Source organism: Trachurus trachurus (genome assembly GCF_905171665.1).
Source record: "Trachurus trachurus genome assembly, chromosome: 11".
In the NCBI taxonomy this organism is placed as follows: Eukaryota; Metazoa; Chordata; class Actinopteri; order Carangiformes; family Carangidae; genus Trachurus; species Trachurus trachurus.
Window position 1 is genome coordinate 26,827,000 of NC_139904.1, and position 21,054 is coordinate 26,848,053.

Genomic DNA, 21,054 nt, shown 5'->3' on the forward strand with positions numbered 1-21,054 from the left:
GCACAAACATACGCACACGTCCCTGTCAGAAAAATGTGTTATTTATATTAATGACATGATCATCACACTGGGCCAGTTAAAGGCCGGCGAGCGGCGGCAGCACCTGTCTCAGGAAGAAACGCTGCTTCTCAGAACTTGCTGAGTGCAAACTTTAGCAACAGTCCAGCTCACATAGTTTTACCCTTTTCCTTCAGCCATTTTTAAAACTCATTTAATGAAGCTCCTCTGTTTCTGCCACCGAAGCAGGCCGCTCCAGCACTTTGTTTACTTCCCTGAACTTTAGACCCACTTCTTGATCTGAAGTTGTTCGAATAACAAAAACAGCCAAATCAAAACAACCTCTACCGGTCGCGGGGGGGTCGTGCCATGCGCCACTCGCAGCCACTACGAGTCAGTCCACCCACATGCGCACACACACACAAACACACATAGGCAAATGTTGCGTCTCTGCGTGTAGGTGTTAAAGCACAGTGACTTTGCATTGCTGTTGCAGAGAAGTACTTCCTCAGTCGGATGACTCAGAGGGAAAATGTTTCCATAATGAAGGGATTATTGTGCAGTGGCGAAGTGAATTACACGGTGAGCCTTCCATACCGGGCCACTGATGCGGAACAGAACAGTGGACACAGATATGGATAAAGTCGACAACAACTCAAGTACACAGTTTAATCTTGGTCTGTACAGTACATACAGTACCTCCTACACACTTGACAGCGCTGTCTTATCTATCAGTGAATACGCATTTCTATCATGTGAGGATGAAAAGATATAGAATATATATATATTATGAGAAATTATCTATTTGACATCTCTTCTCTTTTATAACAACAGGTGCACAGTTGTAGCTAAAGGCTTGCTCTGCTCAATAAATGTGCATATGTGATACATGGTGCTGGCACCCCTCCAGCACTTTGCAGCCAGTGCTGATATAAGAGAATTTACTCTGTGATAACATAACCCTGTTGATTCAATCACATTCTGTTGATCCCCTGGCTGCTGCAGTTTCCTCTGCAATGGCAAAGAACACAGGTCTATTAAGCCTCCCTCCTGCATTACACTTAACATGTCACAGGCCAGACAAGACGGTGTACATGTGAAACGGGTAAAGCACTAATCCTCAGCCCCTTGCTGTGCATATTGCAGTTGCAGGTGCAGATGGTGTGGGTGTTAATGCCAGGTCCTGGGCTAGCGCTGCCAAAGCAGGCATGAAGCAAGCAGCTGCCCCTCAGGAGAAAGCCAGACCTTGTAACTTTCAGCAGATAGTTACTGTTAACAGAGCCAAAGGTAAGTTTACACCTTGGCATCTTTAGCAAGTGCATGTGTGTGTTGGGAGTTGCGTGTTCGGAGAGGAGAGTGTGTGTGTGTGTGTGTGTGCGTGTGGGGCGGGGGGTATTCTGTTTCACAACATGAAGAATTCATCATGATGATCATCACTGGTTGAGCACATTTATTTTGCAGTGCTTACTAAGCTGAAGGCTTCAACGTGTCCTCTTGCCCTTTATGCACACTGCTTTAAAGGTTGTGTGTGTAGCATTTTTAAACATCAATATATCATTGTCAAATTACTTGTGATATTTTGGTGGATCTACCAGACGCAAATGAGGCTGCAGTTGAGCTGATTAGTGCTCCATCTCACACCAGTGGTATTGTTAGTATGCGTGACATCAATTAATCTGTGCCTTTTATCAAGCTGAACGCTGACAGATTGCTGGCTCAGTCGAAGGTGGTCTCATATTGACATAAAAAGTTAAGTGACATTTTAACAACATAGACAAGTGGACCAGGCAGTTTTAAAGGAGAGACCCAACATAAATGTATAGAAGATGCTACACTGTGTATCATTACCATGTTTCTTTTTTCTTTATTTAATTTTTTTAAAGGTGTACAGAAAAGAAAAAAAATGAATTTGATTCCACTATGGGTCATAACATTTGTGTAATAACTCATCTATCATTTGATGTAGACCAAACTTTGTGCAAAATTATATTTTCGAGTAAATCCAGGGTGAAAGTGGGGTAGTTTTTTCTTGCATTGGATAATGCAGGTGCACGAATTATGCATCACGTTGCCCACGATTCATCAGACACTGATATTGGATCCGTCATCTGTCAATCAAACGTCTGAGACACACACACGGAGCTCGGTCTCGCCCCAAACATTGAATATCCCGCCCGCTTGATAACGACCAATCAAATTTGTTTTCCTTACTCGGGTAAACTCGTACGGCAACTCGTGGAAACTCGTAGAAGGAGGCGCGACAAACAGTACAAACGGCCATTTCAAAAGTGGCGCCTGTGTTCAGCTAATGTAGCTAACTGTTATAGTCTGCTTGCCAAAAATGAGTACCTGGAAATGTTGAGTACCCCAAAGTTTTATGTTAGAAATATATAGTATGGGTCTCCAGTATTCAGAAACTGCCGGATGCTAACTTATATATATTGGGCAATTAGCACAATTGACATAATTAGCATAAATTAGCATAATTTCCTATATGGGCAATATTTCAGCAAAATTGACTTGGCTGATCTGGGCAATATTGGAGTGGTTTTAGGGGTTATTGATGATGCTGAATCCATTTCTGACATTCTCAAAATTCAAAATGGCTGTCTAAACCAGAAGGGACCAGATTGAAATCCATCAAAATCGGCCCACTGGCGGTTTAAATCTGGTCACTACCGGTTTAGACAGCCATTTTGAATTTTGAAAATGTCAGAAATGGATTCAGCATCATCAATAACCCCTAAAACCACTCCAATATTGCCCAGATCAGCCAAGTCAATTTTGTTGAAATATTGCCCAAAACGAATTATTAAAAATGATGCTAATTTATGCTAATTATGTCAATTGTGCTAATTGCCCAATATATATAAGTTAGCATCCGGCAGTTTCTGAATACTGGGGACCCATACTATATATTTCTAACATAAAACTTTGGGGTACTCAACATTTCCGGGTTCACAATGGGGCCCTATGGGCTGGCAAGTAGACTATTAGTAGACTTGCTACGTTATAGCTTGCTAACTTAGCTAGCGAGGCTAAGTGATGGAGCGCAGGGATCCGGAGGAGGAGAGTGGAATAGGGACGGAGAGAGAGTTTGTGTCGGTGCTAATGGACGAGTCTCCTCCATCGTACCCCTCGTTTTTCTCAGACGCTTGATTGACAGTTAACGGATCCAATATCAGTGGCTGATGAATCGTGAGCAACATGACACTGTGTGCCTGCATTATCCAATGCGAAAAAAAACTACAGCTACCGCACTTTCACCCTGGATTTGCTCGAAAATAGAATTTTGCACGAAGTTTGGTCTACATCGTCTGATAGATGAGTTATTTTACTATTATTACACTAATGTTAAGACCCATAGTGGGCTCAAAATCAATTTTCTTTTCTGAATATCTTTAACACAATCTAAATAAGATTTTCCAATTCATGTAGGCCTTACTGAGGACTGATGTCCCACATTCATATTTGTCACTGCAAAATTTGCTCTCAGACTTTGTTTATCATCAAAATTGGCTTGACATCACAGAGTCTGTAAATGTGTACAGTCAGTCTGTCAAATTATGCTTCCAGACTTGCCAAATCAAATTTGCATTATCTGAGTATACTGATACCTAAATAGAACCATCCACTGAGTCTTCTCTCTGCATAAGTTGCCTCTCTGATCATATATAGCAGTATTAGTCTAAATTGGGAGCGGACCATGCGACCGACCGTGGTGTCCTCTGTGTGAATTCTGATTGGCTGTAGAAGACAAGTTAACAAGGTGTTTAGAAGTTGCACTGATGCAACCACTGTGGAAACTTTGTAAGTGCACTTGAAAAATAAACACTCCGTAACGCTCTAATTAAATGCATGTAAATCCCTTGGAGTGTTGGAGTGAGAACCTGAGCACTACTGCTGCTTCTTAATGACCTGTATGTGTAATTGCGCATTATGAAAGTAATAGTCCCAATAAAAGTCTACAATGCAACATAAATCTTTTAAAAATCATTATGCATACTTAAAAAAAAGTCATCTAGGCCTTCAGTGAGAGAGAGGAAGACATCAGATTTTTCAAACTGTTAACTACTGTAAAAACTGCATCAGTAAAACAGGTACAAGGTTCATTCTTTCAACCTTATTTCATACAACTTCCTTCTTTACTTCTTCTCTCCTTTCACAGCCAGCAAGAACTTTGCCGGTAGAGTGATGACTTCTCATCCGGTGACCAGTTTGTACTGTCATCCTCAATCCCACAAACCAAACTGGTTCGTTAAACCTGGTCCGCAGCTCAACAATCAGGTAAATATATTGTAGTGAGTTTTGAACTGATGTGCTATACACTTTACACTCTTTTTTCATTCTAAGATGATGCATGTTGACCTCTTGCATATTCTAAACATGTACTGACTCTGGTAAAGCTACTGCTCAACAGTTATCATGGCTGCATCTCATTACTTATTTTTAATGGCTGAGCTAATTACATGCATTTTCAAAAACTACTCCAGAGTTCAGATCTTAAAACTGAAATTAAGGGTGGGCTCTGCTGTGAAGCGGATATAACGTTCTCAGTGACCCACAGCATCGCAGCACTACTTATCCTGCATTATTGCTCGGTTAAACAGCGTTCACAGCTGATCAGAGGCTCACTCGAGTATCTGTTAAACCCGGCGCTCAGTCCAACAATGCTGCTACTGTAGATGCTGCACAGCGCTCTCTCCCTCAATGTCTCACTGAACCATAAAAATACTACAGGAAAAGAATTTCTCACTGTAGAGGTGTTCAAATATGAAGAAAAAAACTGTCTACGATTACGATTCCGAAAACTTTATTATCCACTGAGTGGAAATTCCTCTTTGGTTTCACCATAGACATGTCTCACAACACAGAACACATACAGTAGTGACACAATAAAAAACATTTCAAGGTCACTGAAATTTGTTCATTTCATTCCTGACCGTGTCTTTGCATCCACGGTATTTAGAACTGCTGTGCATTTATTTTTTAAATTTATTTGTTAATTTATTCATTGTGATTGTGGAAGAAAGAAACTGTGTGTTCATGCACCCACTCATCACTTCAGGCAACATGAAACCTGCCCTTTCTCATCCAGCCAAGCTGTGTGTATGACACACACCTGTGGGAAGAATATCTCTTTGCCACCTGTGTAAAAGCTAAAGGGCACCGTCATATAATAATTAAAAAAGAAATCTTACTCTCTGGCCCAGAAATTGATAATATTCTGATTTCTGTTAGGTACACTTCTACCTTTTTACCCCTGACTGAGCCTGGTAATCCATTTCCTACTCTCTCTGGTATTTATGCTAAGCTACACCAACCCATGCTGGCTCTTCACAGATGTTGAGTGTACAAACATAAGAGTTGTACTGACCTTCTTATACTGTACAACTTGCAGTAAGAAAGTGGAGCATTTTTCCCTTAGGTTGATGTATTCTGTCCAAGACTACTTCTTAACAATCTCAAAAACCTTGACCATGAGCTTCCTAGAAAACTGGCAAGTGGCAAGTGGCTGCTGCTGAATTAAGTTTGTATTGTAATGATAATTCAGAAGAGGACATGAAGTATTTTGCTTCATATTGACAGAAGTACATCTGTCGATATAAAGCAGATATGCAAAACAGCCTTGTAAAAGATGTTTTCTTGTAAAACATGATGTTTTTTAAGATTCATGTTGGCCTTGGTTGCGAGCTCACGACTCACTTGGGAGTTTGCAGTGTGAGGTAACCAAGAATATTTTTGTCTCTGTGTAAAAACAGAACACCACATTTTTATACCTCCACCTTTCCCAATCTACCCTAGCTTTGCCCTTTCTGTCTCTGACCTATTTAAATTTGGATTGCACTTTTTTCCCCCTACCATGTACAGCTGTGACAGTGACAGCAAGACTTACTGCACTCTGAGGTTTGCCCCTTTGGCCTCGGCACTTCCAATCCAACAGGATAATTACTGATGCTGCATTGCACATTCCCCCTGGGTGGAAGTGGCAATATGGGGGTCTCTCGGTGTCAGCTGAAAAATGAGATGCAAGGAGGAAAGCTGTGAGAGAAAGAGAGGGAGGGAGAGAGAGAGAGAGAGAGAGAGAGAGAGAGAGAGAGAGAGAGAGAGAGAGAGAGTAAAATGTGCTACGGTGATGGAGGAAGACATTATAAAAGATTTATTTTTGGCAGCAAAACAGCTGATGCAGAGATGCAAGTAAATGTTTATGGACAGTGTGAAAAAGTTATGAGAACTATTTCAGACACTGACACATTTTAAAATCTTTCTCTCTGTCTTTGTTTCTCTCTCTCTCTCTCTCTCTCCCACACATGTATGCACGCACATACGCACACACGCACGCACACTAAGAAGCTGTGTCACACTTGCACCTATCTGTTCTCTCTCTGGCACTGACCATAACCTAAATATTCTGCAATTAAAGTTTTACAGGAAAGAAAGAAAGGGAAGAGAAAATCAGAGTCTAAATAGATTTTTTTTTCTTTTAATTTTTTTTTATCAAGCTTAGGAGTATGGACGAGGACGTGCTGTGAATGGGTTATTAGGCTACTAACTCTTAGTATTTCTTTTTGAAAACACCTAGTGTCCTATACATATGCCTCTATTCTAAATTCTGACTCTTACCGCCTTTCTAACCCAAAGTCGTTGTTTAGTGTTGATTTAAAGCTCCTCTGTCCCAGTAATCAAGTCCAAGATATTAGATATCAACTCTAAGAGAGAGCAATTAAGTGAAGCTCCTTTTATCGTGTCAGGGAGTTGGCATACCCTGGCTGGCAGTTGGGTGCCACTGCATCCAAACTCCCCCCACCCCCCACCCCCCAGCCAAAAAAAAAGAGCAACAAATTGACAATTAAAAATGTTCCACTCTTGGCAGACGGAGAAAAAGAAGTGAGTGGCCAAATCGTTTGGTTTAGCAGTCTGATCGATGGGCTGTTGAAAACGAACGCGGCATTGTCAGACACGAGGCCCGTTCAGAGGAATGTGGGAGGGGGAGGTGGACGAGGAGGAAGATGAGGAGGAGGAGGACGAGGAGGTGGAGGACAAGGAGGAGGAGGAAGAAGAAGAGGGGGTTGGCGGGAATGGAGCCGTTTTTTGGGTCCGCGTGCCCTTCAGCTTGTGCAGTTGTGTGAGTGGCGGAGACACACAGGCTAAAGTTTTCCTCTTGTGTTCTTCTCTCTTCTTCCAGCTAATAAGCCTGTCTGCGGGCTGTTGCTAGGCTACACAGGTCTGTTGTCATTCTCTGGCAGGTGGCCTTTTCAGTCTTCAAATCTGTGTGTGTTTGTGTGTGTGAGCACGAGTGCGTTAATTCACACTTGTATATTAGCGATCAGTATGTGACAGTGGAAATCAGAAAGACAGAAAGGGACAGAAAGATAAAGTGTGAAACTGAAATTTAAAAAAATGACCAGGCTTTAACACCGAAGATCTCTGACTTACGTCACTTCTACTCCTTCCACACATTGTCACATTCTTGATCTTATTATGTGTGTGTGTGTGTGTGTGTGTGTGTGTGTGTGTGTGTGTGTGTGTGTGTGTGTGTGTGTGTGTGTGTGTGTGTGTGTGTGTGTGTGTGTGTGTGTGTGTGTGGGCACAACTGACCTGTCCACACAGGAGATGCATATGTGCATGTGTTACTCTGACTCCTCCTACAGCAGCATGTCCACTAGATCACAGACGTGTGGATTCAGCTTATGTGAACTCACTCAGCAGAGGCAGTCTTTAAAAGAAAAAAAAATCTTGTAACTAGGCAACAAAATAAGGTTCTATGTGTCGTGATATGTGGAAAATACTTCAAAGCCCCTGAAAGAATATGGGATGACTGTCCCTCCGGTGACTTTCAGTCATGGGGGTGGAAAGGGAGCGAGCACCGAGCAGCAGGCCTAATAGTCTCTGAGAGATCTCAATAGATTGGTTTTGAGGTGGATATGAGATACAGACTCGCTTACAAGTCCGATCAATGTGTTTGTTCATAATCAGGAAATCCACTCTGTGCCTCTTGCTCTCTCCTCCGGCCCCCATGTTAACCCTTCAGACCTGGAGAGAAGACACCCGACACTTCTAGGCGCTTCACAGAAAAGGATAATGAGAAAAACTGAACTCAAACATGAATGTGGCTAACATGAAAACATGAACGGTTACAATTTTCACAGCACCACGGCTGAAATGACCATAATACCAGAGCGGATTTGATGGAGTAATAGAGCATTATGTGTTGCTGAGACTCTTTTCACGTCATGCTGGTTGTGGTATTGTATTGTCCTTTGTTTATTTATGTATTTATTCACCATAGCTAGGTGCAACTGCAAACTGAATTGCCCATTGGGATCAATAAAGTTTTCTCTCTCTCTCTCTCTCTCTCTCTCTCTCTCTTACTAATGACTCAAAGCTTACTTGTTAAATGTTAAAGGTATAATATGTAGGAATGACCCCATATAGCGGTGCAGTTGCATATCGGAGCGTATTCTTGATGTTGCATTCACGTGAAATCGGGCAGACGTCAGACAGACAACAGACGCTGCATGTAACAGGATAAACAAGCCTCTATGTAAACAAGTGGTCCGCCAGCACGAGGCAAAACAATACAGGCCTGACAATATGTTGTCATGGTGATGTCGTATTGTTTACCTGACCCACGTTTTACCGTCTTTCTCTCGTCGAGTAAAATGACATCCGGTTGGTTTGCCGACGGCCGTCTGCCTGACTGCACCTGAATGCAACATCAGTGCCTCCGTCCTTCCTCACACTACACAGTGGTGACAGTTTTAACAGGCGCTACCTGGAAAACTTTCTCCCCGAGCCGACAGCTCCGCTGAGTTTCCGTGGTTACCTACAGTCACGCTGCCACTCAACGGAAAAAATGGCGATGCAACATGGCCGCCTCGGTTCGGTGCGTCGCCCACTTATGTATTTGTAATGACTTGTAACAACTCATTCTAAGATACGAGAAAGCTTTCATTTGTATGCGGGTGTGATTTGACTTCAGTGAAATACGTATTTATGAAAGCAATATTGGATTTTTGCTAATAAAAAGCCAAATAAGTTACATACTGGGGCTTTAAGGTGTTTGGCTGTCAGAGCTCACTCTCCGGTCTGTGCTCTGTTTTGGATCCACCACCGCCCACGTCCTGGCATTTTCAAATGCATCACGAGACATTTTACTCTCCAGCCAAAAGCAGCATTACTATTATTATCATTATTAATATTTTTTTTTATCATTATTGAATTACCTCTTCACTTGTCAACTGGATCTCCTCTTTAATAAGCTAATTTGCTCATCAGTGCTGTGAAAATATGACTTTATGATAAATATAATTTCACATTTTTATTTAATTAGAATGACTGATCTTTGCAATTTTCCCCTCATTATACAGTAATTGTATTATAATGCAGTGATACAGGGCTTTAAAAGCAAAGTGAACCATTTTTTTTTACTGTGCTGCTGTGCGTCAGTTGTTCAAAAGTCTTTGCATTAAAAAGTGTTATTAGTCTGAAGGAAACAACGTGTCTGCCAGCTTTACGTGTGTTCATTGTTTTGTTTTTTAAGTGAACAGCGCCCTGGTGTGAGTATGTTCATGACTGCTGCTTACTACTGTATGTAAAGCAGAAAATTAATTCCTCTTTGTTGTGACAGCTGTATGTTAAGTTTTTACAACAATATCTGTTGTTTATGACTTAGTCCCTCGGCATATATGTTTTAAGACAATATATCATCTGTTTTACTTGGGAAATATAAAGTAGGAGTTGATACCTGGCTTCTGCAACTATACTCTTTGTAATGTTCTTCACACATAGCACAAAAGATTGGACCTATGCTGTATTTCTTTTACTACAAAAACTCAAAATCTTACCAAGAATATTTGTCTTATTTCTAGTCAAAAATGTAAATTCTAGTCAAAACAAGTCTCATTATACTTAAAATAAGACTCATCACATAAAAGGAGCTTGTTTTTAGACACTTTTTTACTTCTTTCAAACATATTTTTACTTGAAATAAGTAGAAAAATCTGATTGTGGATCAAGTTTTTCTTTCTTATTACGAGCACAAAAAACCTGCTTTCATTGGCAGATTTTTCTACTTATTTCAAGTGAAAATTAGTTCGAAACAAATGAAAATTATCCAAAAACAAGTTAATTTTTTTTTTGATGATTCTTATTTTAAGTGAAAAGAGTTTAGTTTTGACTAGAAATTAGACATTTTGACAAGAAATAAGACAAATATTCTTGGAAAGATTGAGTTTTTGCTACTAAATCATATTTTAATTTAACTAAATGTGGTTTCACAGAAGACACAGCACCTCTTAATAACAGCAAGAGACCAAAGCAGCTCTCCATGGTGTTGTGACAACTTTATAGGGCTTCTCAGCACCATTGGCATCTGTGATATTGCGGTGTAGGTGTTTTGTTACCTTTCTTCATGGAAACTCTCCAAAGCAATTTGTCCAGATTGTTTTCCTAAAAATATAGCTGCATTTATACTTCAGTTCTATTGTACAGGTGAAATATTACACATAGACAGTTCACTGAGCTCATCCTTTTAGTTATTCATTTGGTTTGCCAAGGAAGGCAAGTCTGGCCAACCTGGTGAGACTGTTTATCTGCGGAGAAATACCCCAGACCTGCTGCTCATCGACACTTTCTTGGCTTTCCGACTAGTTAAACATTGATCCCCTCTTTCACATCCTCGGGCATATTCTTAATCTGTCTTTTTCTCCACCTCGTCTGTCTCACTCCATCCTTCAATCACTTGTTTAATCTCCCTCTCTCTTCCTCCAGCACTCTGGAGTCCAGGCGCACCGAGCCAACTGTCCTCCAGGATTCAGTTGTCCCCGTTTCCCTCTCCAACAGGTGAGGCTGCTAACAATCTCATTTTCTCCCGTCCCTGAAGTCCGGAGCCACTTCTAATCTGCGTTCATGAATTTTACGTCCAACTGTAATTTACGTGGGAGTCTGTGTGTGCACACGCTGCTGCAGCTGCGACTTGGCTCTCCATTGATTCTTATTTTATTTAATGAAACTGTCATCTTGTATTACATATAAAAAGTGTGGCCACTGTGCAATAAATCTTCCTCAGCAGAGATTAAACAATCTTCTGCGAGAATGATGCTAAATGTAAGTCACATTAGATGGGAATACGCTGCACACATGAGAATCCGAGGCGAGTGTATGTGTCTCGTGTCATCGCGTATTTATTTATTTAATTATGTGCGTGCATGTGTGTGGGGGTGTGTGCATCTGTGTGTGTAAAAACTCACGCTATATAATTGAATATGGGGGGGAAAAGAGGGTTTTTATTTGTGCAGGTGCCACCTCTGATGGATGCTCCTCATAAGACAAGCACAATCAGGGATCATTCCTCATCTTTCCTCCCACTCCTTATCCTTTCTCTCCATCATATTTTATTCCCATAGCCCAACACTTACCCCCCACCCTCCCCACTCGTTCTCTTTGTTGGCACTGGTAGCTCGTGGTGTCACAGTGAATTTCATGCCGCCACATGTTGTGTCTGTTCTGTCCTAATTGAGAAGGAAGCAGGCTGTCTTTAATAATAAGTCCTATGACCATCATAATGCGATGCAAAATGGCAGAGCTTCAGAACAGACGGCTTTTTGCTGCGCTCTGCCATCATGCAGCATATATACATAATTTTCCGCTGTTAAGACAATACTTTTCCTCATGGGTCCGATGCGAGGTTATTTAAGGCCGTGTTAACTGTTTCATCATTTTTCTGTGGTTTGGGTACCGTTGGTGCATGTTTCCTCTGCACTTTGTGTGCCACATTTTGGATGTAAGCCGCTCTGAGTGCTGCCACAAACTCTCCCAATCTCTCACGCTTTGTGCACATGCAGCGGCACACATTGCTAAAGTAACAGGACGCAAGGTCATTTGCTCCAGCGAAGAGTCTTGTGGCCATTGTTGGCCTGATTCACTAAACTAAGCTTTATGCAAACTAAGTAGAGAATTTCAAACGCGTCTCCTTGAAATTATGCTTTTACACAACTAATTTGCAAATGTGTTTTGAGGGACACATTAATGTGAGCCAATTCTATTTTCTATGACCCTAATGAGAATATGAATCATGTTTTTGGCAACAAGACACGTTCACAATGTATTTGTTTTCTACAAGGTTTTCAAGAACAATGTGCATTTGGAGGACAATAAAGTTGGATGATCTGACAAACTTAACCAGATTTCGAGAAAATTAACAGAAAAAAGTAAATTATATCTATTTAGTTTTTCTATCTATTGATATGTTCAGATAAACAGCCGGTGGCACTGCTTTTCTAGTGGGCTGCCATTAAACCATTACAGAGGAAGAGGGTATATTTGGATGAGGCAATTAAAAAAAAAAAGATTCACTCAGACCTCAAATGCTTAAAAACATATTTGAATTTTAAATATAGAGCCACACAGATTTGTTTTCATTAGTATCGATACTGTGTTTAGGAGATGTTTAGCTGTTGCTTAGTTTCATCATCGGCCATCGTTGTGTTGACAAGATTCTACTGTGCATCCTCAGAGCAGACTTGATGCCACAGTGACTTGGTATCTTAAAGTGAAAACACGGGCTAACTCGGCTGGTTGCCATGCTACTTCAATAGAAGAGAAGTGACAGAACTATGTACAAGCCAAACAGCACGACCAGTTTTCTAGTATAGTGTAATATTTCATTTTTTTCCCACCTCTAAAGTATAAATAAATGTTGTTTTGGTTTGTTTTGTTTTTTTTATCAGTTTTTAACAATACCAATTTAATAGAGTTGCCCTGAACCCCTTATTAAAAATATCACAGTAGCATTCTACTGTGTTGGGATAGAATCAGTAAAAGATGTGAGTACAGTGTCAGTACCTGGAAAAACAATTTAAAAAACAATTTAAATAGGGAGATAGCATTAGGGAAAATTGTTTTTTTTTTCTTTTTCATTCTTTCTTTTTTTATTTATATTTAGGTGAAATAATATTACTTGGATTCTATTTGTATGCTCACTGTTGGTAGTGTTGATTCTTGGTGAGAAGCTAAATCATGCCCTAAAATGCAGTAGATCACAGATCAGGATGATTATTGCCCATCTTTACCATTTCTTTTCTATAGATTTAACACAGAGGAGGTTAAAAAATGTCCCCAGTTTGATCACATTCAAAACTGACTTTGCCGCTGTGACTGCTGCTTTCAAGTTGTCAACTTATCAGCCAGCAACAGGACAAACATGACACTCATTTTGTAGTCTTCACTGATACATCTCTTTCGCGTAAAATGAATGTATTTGCAGCAGTAAAAAACGTTGCAGTTTTATTGTGATTAATGTGTCTGAGCACCAGTATCGAGCGCCTATCTGTGAATCAGTTTATTTTCTGCAGAGCAGTGTGTTATGCGAGTGCATCTGCGCTCAGCTTCCACCTTCAAAGCCACAGCATGCCGACGGTTCTCTAAATTATGACTCCGTCCTGAAAAATGTGACCCAGCCGTACTCATTTATATTCATAATCTGCAATTACTGTGAGTTAAAGGCTGATCCACAGTCAGCTTGTGTCTTTATTTGCGCTACATGTTGCCCGTGTCTGAAACGGCGCCTGTGTGCGTCTGCCTGCGATGCACCGTACATCTGATAGATGGGTGTAGAAGTTAGAAACAACTCCAACACTGGCCTCATTCACCTTGTGTGGTGAACAGCAGTTGCCTGAAGGGCCCCATTTCTCAGTTAGCTTCAAACAGATCGGCTAATAGCTGCTCAAAGGACACATGCACCTCACGCTGTTCTTTTTCCCTCTCCCCTCTTTTTAGTCAGGCAGAAATATGCCTTGTTGTGGTGAAATGAGTAAAGATTTGACTCAGTCGATGAAACCCACGATTAATATTTAACAAAGCTCTTTAAACTTACATGGCACCATTGCCTAGTTGAACCAGAAGAGAGGGAGAGGAACAACAGAGTAAATGAGTGGGGGAGAAAACAGCAGAAAGGAAAAGAGCTGATCCTCCTGGAGAGCCTTTCAATTTGCTGGCTGCAAAACAGTCAGAGTTATCTACTGTACACTTGAAATGGTGATGAAACATGTTGATTTCCCGTGAATAAAAGCCAATGTAGGGAAGACACAGGCCCTCTGTTGATCACATGGTCCCTTGATGTCATCATTTAGTGAGAGAAGGTGACAGTTTTCCTCCTTGTGTCTTGACACGCTAAATGAGTAAACATGCACCCTGTGGTGTATGGAGGTGCAGGGAACATAGTCAAACTTAGTGCACATAGCTCACAGTAATGTGCAACGCCTCCACCCACCTCCTCACACGAAGGACAGGGGGGAGGAGATGGAGGCACAGGAAGAGAGTGTGATGAGATAGCTGAGAGAGAGAGAGAGAGAGAGAGAGAAAGAGGAAGAAAGAAGTGGAGGAGAGGAGGAAGAGAAGCGGTGGTACTTAATATATTATTCCAAAACATCCCTGTGTTTATCTGATGCTGTGATTTAGGTTATCTTAACCAGAGTGGTACTGCAGTCTGCATGTTAAAGAGGAGGCACCAGTGACTCCATTATCATCTTTTCATTTGCTCCATTTCTTTGTTTGTCATATCTGTTCTTCTTTGATAATCAGCAGAGACCCGTCACACTGACAGCAGGGTTGTTTTTTTCTGTGTGTATTCGGTGGGGTTTCTGTTTTGTGTGTATTCGGTGACATTTTTTAATTAAGTACAGATATTTTCCCACCTCTCAGAGATCGCCTGTGTGTCCAGGAGCAGTTACAAATGACATATGTTGTCATTTTATTTAAAGCACTTGATATGATAATGCTGAATTAACTTGTGGATGACAGCAGAAGCCTTAATGATGTCCACACCAGAGCTCCATTTAGACACAGGTGCTACAGGTTCCAGATACATGGAGGCTTCAGTAACTATAATTATGAACAGTGATTATGAACTTGACCTGCTTGTGTTTTTTCCAACAAGATTCTGCGAGGATTGTCGACCGTGACAAAGTCATTTCTGCACACCTTATGCTCTGCTCCTATCACAGTGAAAGTAGATGCAGACACTGCACAGAATTAGCCTGGGTGAACCCATGCAGACAAACTTGCCAGCAATTTCATTTTGCTTTGCAGATCCGTCCGGGGAATAAGTCACTGAGGCTCACTTCCAATTCTGCGAAAATAAAACTGGGGAACCACAAACAACATTTTTACAAAGGTGGGCTTAACACAACAAGAGAGAAATTACATCTTGCGGCTTTTACAATTTTTTTTTACATGCAACATGGCAGCCATCAAAGAGCAGCTATTGGCTGTGTCTGAAATCACCCCCTACTACTCACTATATAGTGACCACACCATTTAGTGGTGTCCGAATGTTTAATGATTATGAATGTTCAATATATAGTGCACTCAATGTATCTCACAATTCACCGCGAAATGTAGTGAACACCTGATGGTCACTAACCGGAGCAAGATATCCCATCATGCATTGTGGTCATGGATCGCTGTTACAATCGTGGTCGGAAATGTTTAAATTATGCGACATAATACGTAATTAACTGTGAGGTGGAGTGTCCAAAAGTGTTTTTTGGTATCACTTTATTTGACGGCTATCTCTATAAGAATACTTATTAGTTATAATGCAGTTATAGCACTGTTTAACTATAGTTATAAACACTCATAAATGATCATAATGCTTTATAACAATAATCATAACACTATAAAGTAGACTTGTAGTCAAGACCGCCTAGACCGAGACCAAGACCAGAGAGTATCAAGACCAAGACAAGACCAAGACCAAGACAGACCAAGTCAAGAGCAAGACTAGTTCAGCTCAAGACCGAGACCAAGACCACGACCATGGCCACAAAAAACCAAAAACAACTAGTAACACCATATTTTGCTATTTTGCTTGAGTTGTAGAACATAAGCACCATACTGGGTTCAGCTGCTGAGTGTAAATATGAGATTGTATTATTTCATACAGGCACAACAATACAGAGACAGTGTGAACTCACTATAAATGTTCTCATCAATTGGCTGAGATCAAATAGCCTATGTGTGGCAATTGCATGACCGCTATTTCTACACTATTAGAGGATTGACTCTTGAGTGCTGTTAAGGACTGACATGACTATTAACTAGTCCCAAAGCCATCTAACAAAATAACAAGCCTCCAACACCACTCTGCACCTCAAAAGAAAGTCTAATGAATGGGAAATATGTTACTGATTTAAATTGTACTTAATTTGTAGATGAAATGTGACATCATATTATCAACTTGCAATGGCATTATTTCCCATTATAGTAGCCAAATTACACTGTATAATATCAGCATCACTGAAATGGCATAGGCCTAATGCTTAACTCATTCACTGCCAGAGTTTTTTTCCCTCAGTGTACAGCCAGTGCCAGCACTTTTGAGGATTTATACTACTTCTATTTTATTAGTGGGGTGACTGTTCTCTGACTGTAGCGGGGACTGTGAGACTAAATTATCATAAGGCTTCATAACAATAAGCACAACACATCATAGAGCATTTTATAAGGTCAAGTATTATAATAGAGTTATAATGCTCGACTGTATAATGTGTTATGCTTATTGTTATAAAGTATTATGACAATTTATGAGTGTTTATAATGATAGTTACACGTTTATACGCCAATTATAACACATTATAACTACAGTATATAATGCATTTTATCAATGTGGGAACTGTCAGCGAGTTACTAACAATTATAACATATTATGCATGAATGGGTAAAAAACATCACCCCCCGAGATCAAATGCCACCCTCTACAATACACCTCACCTGGTAGTGGTGCAATAAACAAATCAAACCCGATCCTGTCACTTTTTACAGCTCCATTTAACCCCCTGCATTGATTGTTAATCCAGCTCACAGTAGATAAATCTCAACATTTTATTCGCATGAAAGGTTTTGTCCGCACTACTGTACATGTAGTCAGATTGTATTTGCAAAACTGTGAGCAGCTGCTCTGTCACTAACTCGTCCAAATTGTGAATTGTCTGCCAACACAAACCTACAGGTGAATAGCGGCACATGTAGCGTGTGATTGCCACTGTTGACAACCAGATTGAGCCTTCACAGACTGAACTCAAAGCGACAGAAATTGTGTGTCTTCACGCTCCTGCGACACAGCACCTGATTATGGTGCGGGGAGGCACATGTCATCACTCTGGAAAAGCTTCTACTCCCCCTGTCAGCACCATGAGGCGAGACCAGCGTGTTCGAATTTATCCACGCGTCTTCAAGAAACCTTTGAATGTGGGTATTAAAAAAAACAAACAAAAATGAGAAAAAAGAAAAGAAAAGAAATCTGGCTTAGTTTGGATGGGAGACAGAATCAGAAAGGAAATGATGCATTTGGTTGACTGGTGCTCAGGCAAACTATTTTCTTTCAGCTTAATAAACCAGAAAAACACATCTCACTGCTTTTGTGCCAGAGGATTTCGTGAACTTACCCATAAACTGGGTAAAGGTGAATTACTTCAAGTATACATATCAATCATCAAGAAGAAAGCGAAAGCAGCTATTACATTAGCAGGATTAGTATGTATAGATGAAGGAGCAGGAAATAGACTGGGGGGCAAATATGCAATTAATTGTGTTTTCATAGAGGGTTAGTTTTGTAGAAACGTTATATGCAGCAGAAGCGTTTTTCATGTAAAAGGAACCCTACCAATCAATTCTGCTTTCCATCTTCAAGTGAAGCTCTTTCCAGTTGCATCAAAGGCCGAGAACAAAAAAAAAAAACGTCTTTTGAAATGAAACAGTGCAACCTTTTTCAATCCCTCTTAAATTCCCGGATGCTTTTCATCAACGGTCTCTTTGTGCCACTCTATCTTCTCCAAATTCCAAATGCCATTTTCTCCGTGGCTCCTTTTGTGTGCCTCCAGTGAGCATGGGATGGGATTGAAGGGCTGACGGCGGCGAGCGTTGATAACCGAAACGCCACAACAAACGGCGAGGGCGCCTATCGGTGTCAAACTGTCGCAACCTGATCTGTGTCAGACACACAGGCAGGGGCGAGAGGTGAGCGCTGCAGCATTTTATGGTTCAGCGGTGCCATTTTGGGAACACAAGAGGAAGAAAGGAAATGAAGAGAGGGTCGTGGTTTTCAGCCATTTAGAGGCTTTCTTCTCAGCCTTGCTGCCTTCATGCTCTCTTTGCTGCCACCTTCATCCAGGCTGCTCACCTGACATGACCTCCCTTTTTATCTCCCTCACACCTTTTACCGCCTGTCCTTTACCTCAACACCTGTATGTTTCTGCCTCTGTGCAATGTGTCTTTTTAGCCTCTAACAAACTGCAGATGCATTGTGGGAACACACTGCATTTAGATTTGATGATAACAATGCGCATAAAGAAGGTCTGGTTTATATCACTTGTCATGTTCATAATTTCTTATCAGCGGAATATGATCATGATTTTATTTAAAGGGACATTGTGTAACTTCTCCTGTTATTCACGAAAATCGATTATTTAGTTCAAAAGTATGTTTTTCATTAATCAGTAATCACCCCCATCAACAAACTGAAGTGTTCCGGTTCATATATACATGGAGGCTTGTTTATGCCGTTACGTGCAGTGGCTGTCGTCCATCTGCCGTCTGGGCAATTTCACGTGAATGCAGCATGAAAAATACGATTGAGTTGCTTGCGATATACAACCGCTAGATGGGAGTAATTCCTACACAATGTACCTTTAACATAATTAACCAAACACAGATACTTTTGTATCTGCAGAAAATGCTGAAAGGGTTTTTTGTTGCAGCTTTATGCCACACTCAAAACCCCAACTAAGGGAAACACATGACATAAGTATTCAAGCCGTTTTTTCAGTCCTTTGTTGTCTTAGTATAGGTGGCTGGTTTAGACTGTTGTAACTGTGAAAGGCCGTTTGTAGGTCTTTTCAAAGATGTTCAATTGGTTTCCAGTCAGCGCTCTGACTGGGCCCACCACTCCTGTGCTGTCTTGGCTGTGTGTTTAGGGTGATTGTTCTGTCATAAACTGAACATTCAGCACAGTCTGAGGTCTTAAGCGCTCCGGATCAGGTTCTCAATGAGAATATCTTTGCACTTTGCCACCTTTAGTTTTCACTAAACCCTGACCGGTGTCACTGTTGTTGAAAAACGCCCTCACAGCCTGACGCGGTGGACAGGTGATGAGTGGTGCCTCATTTCCTCCAGACGTGATGCTTAGAATTGAGGCCACACAGATCAATCTTGGTTTCATCAGCTCATTGTTTCTCACAGTCTGAGTCCTCTTAAAGTGCTCTTTGCCAACTCTGAGCAGCTTTTATCCACCTTTGCTGAGGAGAGGCCTCCATCTGGCACATGCAGCCCAGGGTGCTGGAGTGCTGTGGTGATGACTTCTGGATCTCTGGATCTCGGCCAGAGTGACAACACTCAATGCTTGGTTGTTCCAAACTCTTCTAGTTAAGAATGATGGAGGCACCTTCCCCTCACAATCTTGTTGTTTGATTCGATCTTCAGCATTAGCTGTGTGACCTTTAAAAAGATGTCCAATTGGCTTTAATTGACCACAGATGAATCAATCTAAGAAATGGGAAGAACCTGGGCTGATAGAAGGGTCAGTTTTTAAATTGTGTTTTTGTTTTGCCACTGTGAGGAATTGATGCAATAAATGTATAATGATTTTAGTCATGATTTTATTTTTTAATTAAATTTTGCTGTGTGAATATCCATCCATCCATTGTCTAGTGCTTATCTGAGCAGGGTTGCTGGATAAGGGAAGGGTACACCCTGGACAGATAGTCACCAGTCTATCGACATAATAGAGACGAACAACCTCACACACTCACACCATCACGTTCACACTACGACGGCAATTTAGAGTCACCAATCAACCTCGTGTGCATGTTTATGGATTGGAGAGGAGGGAGGAAGAGAACCCATGCAGGGCAGGCTCAGATAAAACATGCAAACTCCACCCAGAAAAGCCTGGAAATAGAATCCAGAACCTTTTTTTACTGAGAGGCGAGGGCGTCAACCACTGCAGACGTACCACCGAACGTCTGAATATCCAGTCAATAATTATTTCAACCCCTAGTTTTCACATATTCAATGTGGTGTTAATTACAGCTGACTCAGGTTGACGGCTGTCTCACTAGTAACAGTGAAAACAGCAACAATGACTGCGCTGACATGTACTTCAGTACCCCGGTGTTGATGGGTATCCTGATTTTTATCAAATTTGGGATAGCCTATGGTGTTGATGAACTTAAAGAAACCCGGTTATTCAGTATCCCTGTATACATGATAAATACAGTATCTCAGTTTATGATTACTGCATATGCCTGTTTCATGTTTGTTGTTTACAACAGGAAGCACAACTACTTGGAAATATGTACAAATCAGAAAATGTACACATTAAAAATGCTGCCATGTTATATAACTTAATAAAAGAAAAGAAAATGTAATGCAGACTGGTTCATTATGAAACATTAATTTATTGATGTAAATGAGTATCTTGTATTTTCTGTTTGGCTGCTTATTTTCATATAAGCATAAGCAAATCTCAATCTCTATTTTTTCTAGTGTGTAGTTGAGTTAATTAGTAAATTCCACACACCCTGGTGCGTTCACAAACCGGACCTTTTATTTTTGTCGCTGGCGACAAGTTTAAATATAAAGTCGATGCAAACGAGCGGAAAATCGCTGGGGCTCTGAGCGACAGAGCGATTTTTCGCTCTGTCGCTTGAATTGAGAAATCCCAACTCTCTGGTCGTCAGTCACTCGTCGCTCAGCGCTGATTGGCTGTCGTAATCTATGCGTAACTATGCCAACTACTGAAATCATGGAAACGTAATACAACTCCACCGGTCTGGCAGAGCAAAGCCGGCTTGACGTTGTACGACGCTTGTGGGACTTTCACAACAGGTAAAGTAAACAGCGGCAGCAGGTACAATGTCAGCCGTGCTGGACCAATACAAACGGGAAGAAAAGAGCGACTCTGTGCCATAGATATACTGACTTCTATGCTCCGAGTGAGGTGAAATTCACTGGAATCGCTTGAATGACGTCATCAGAGCGATCTGTTGAACTGACGAG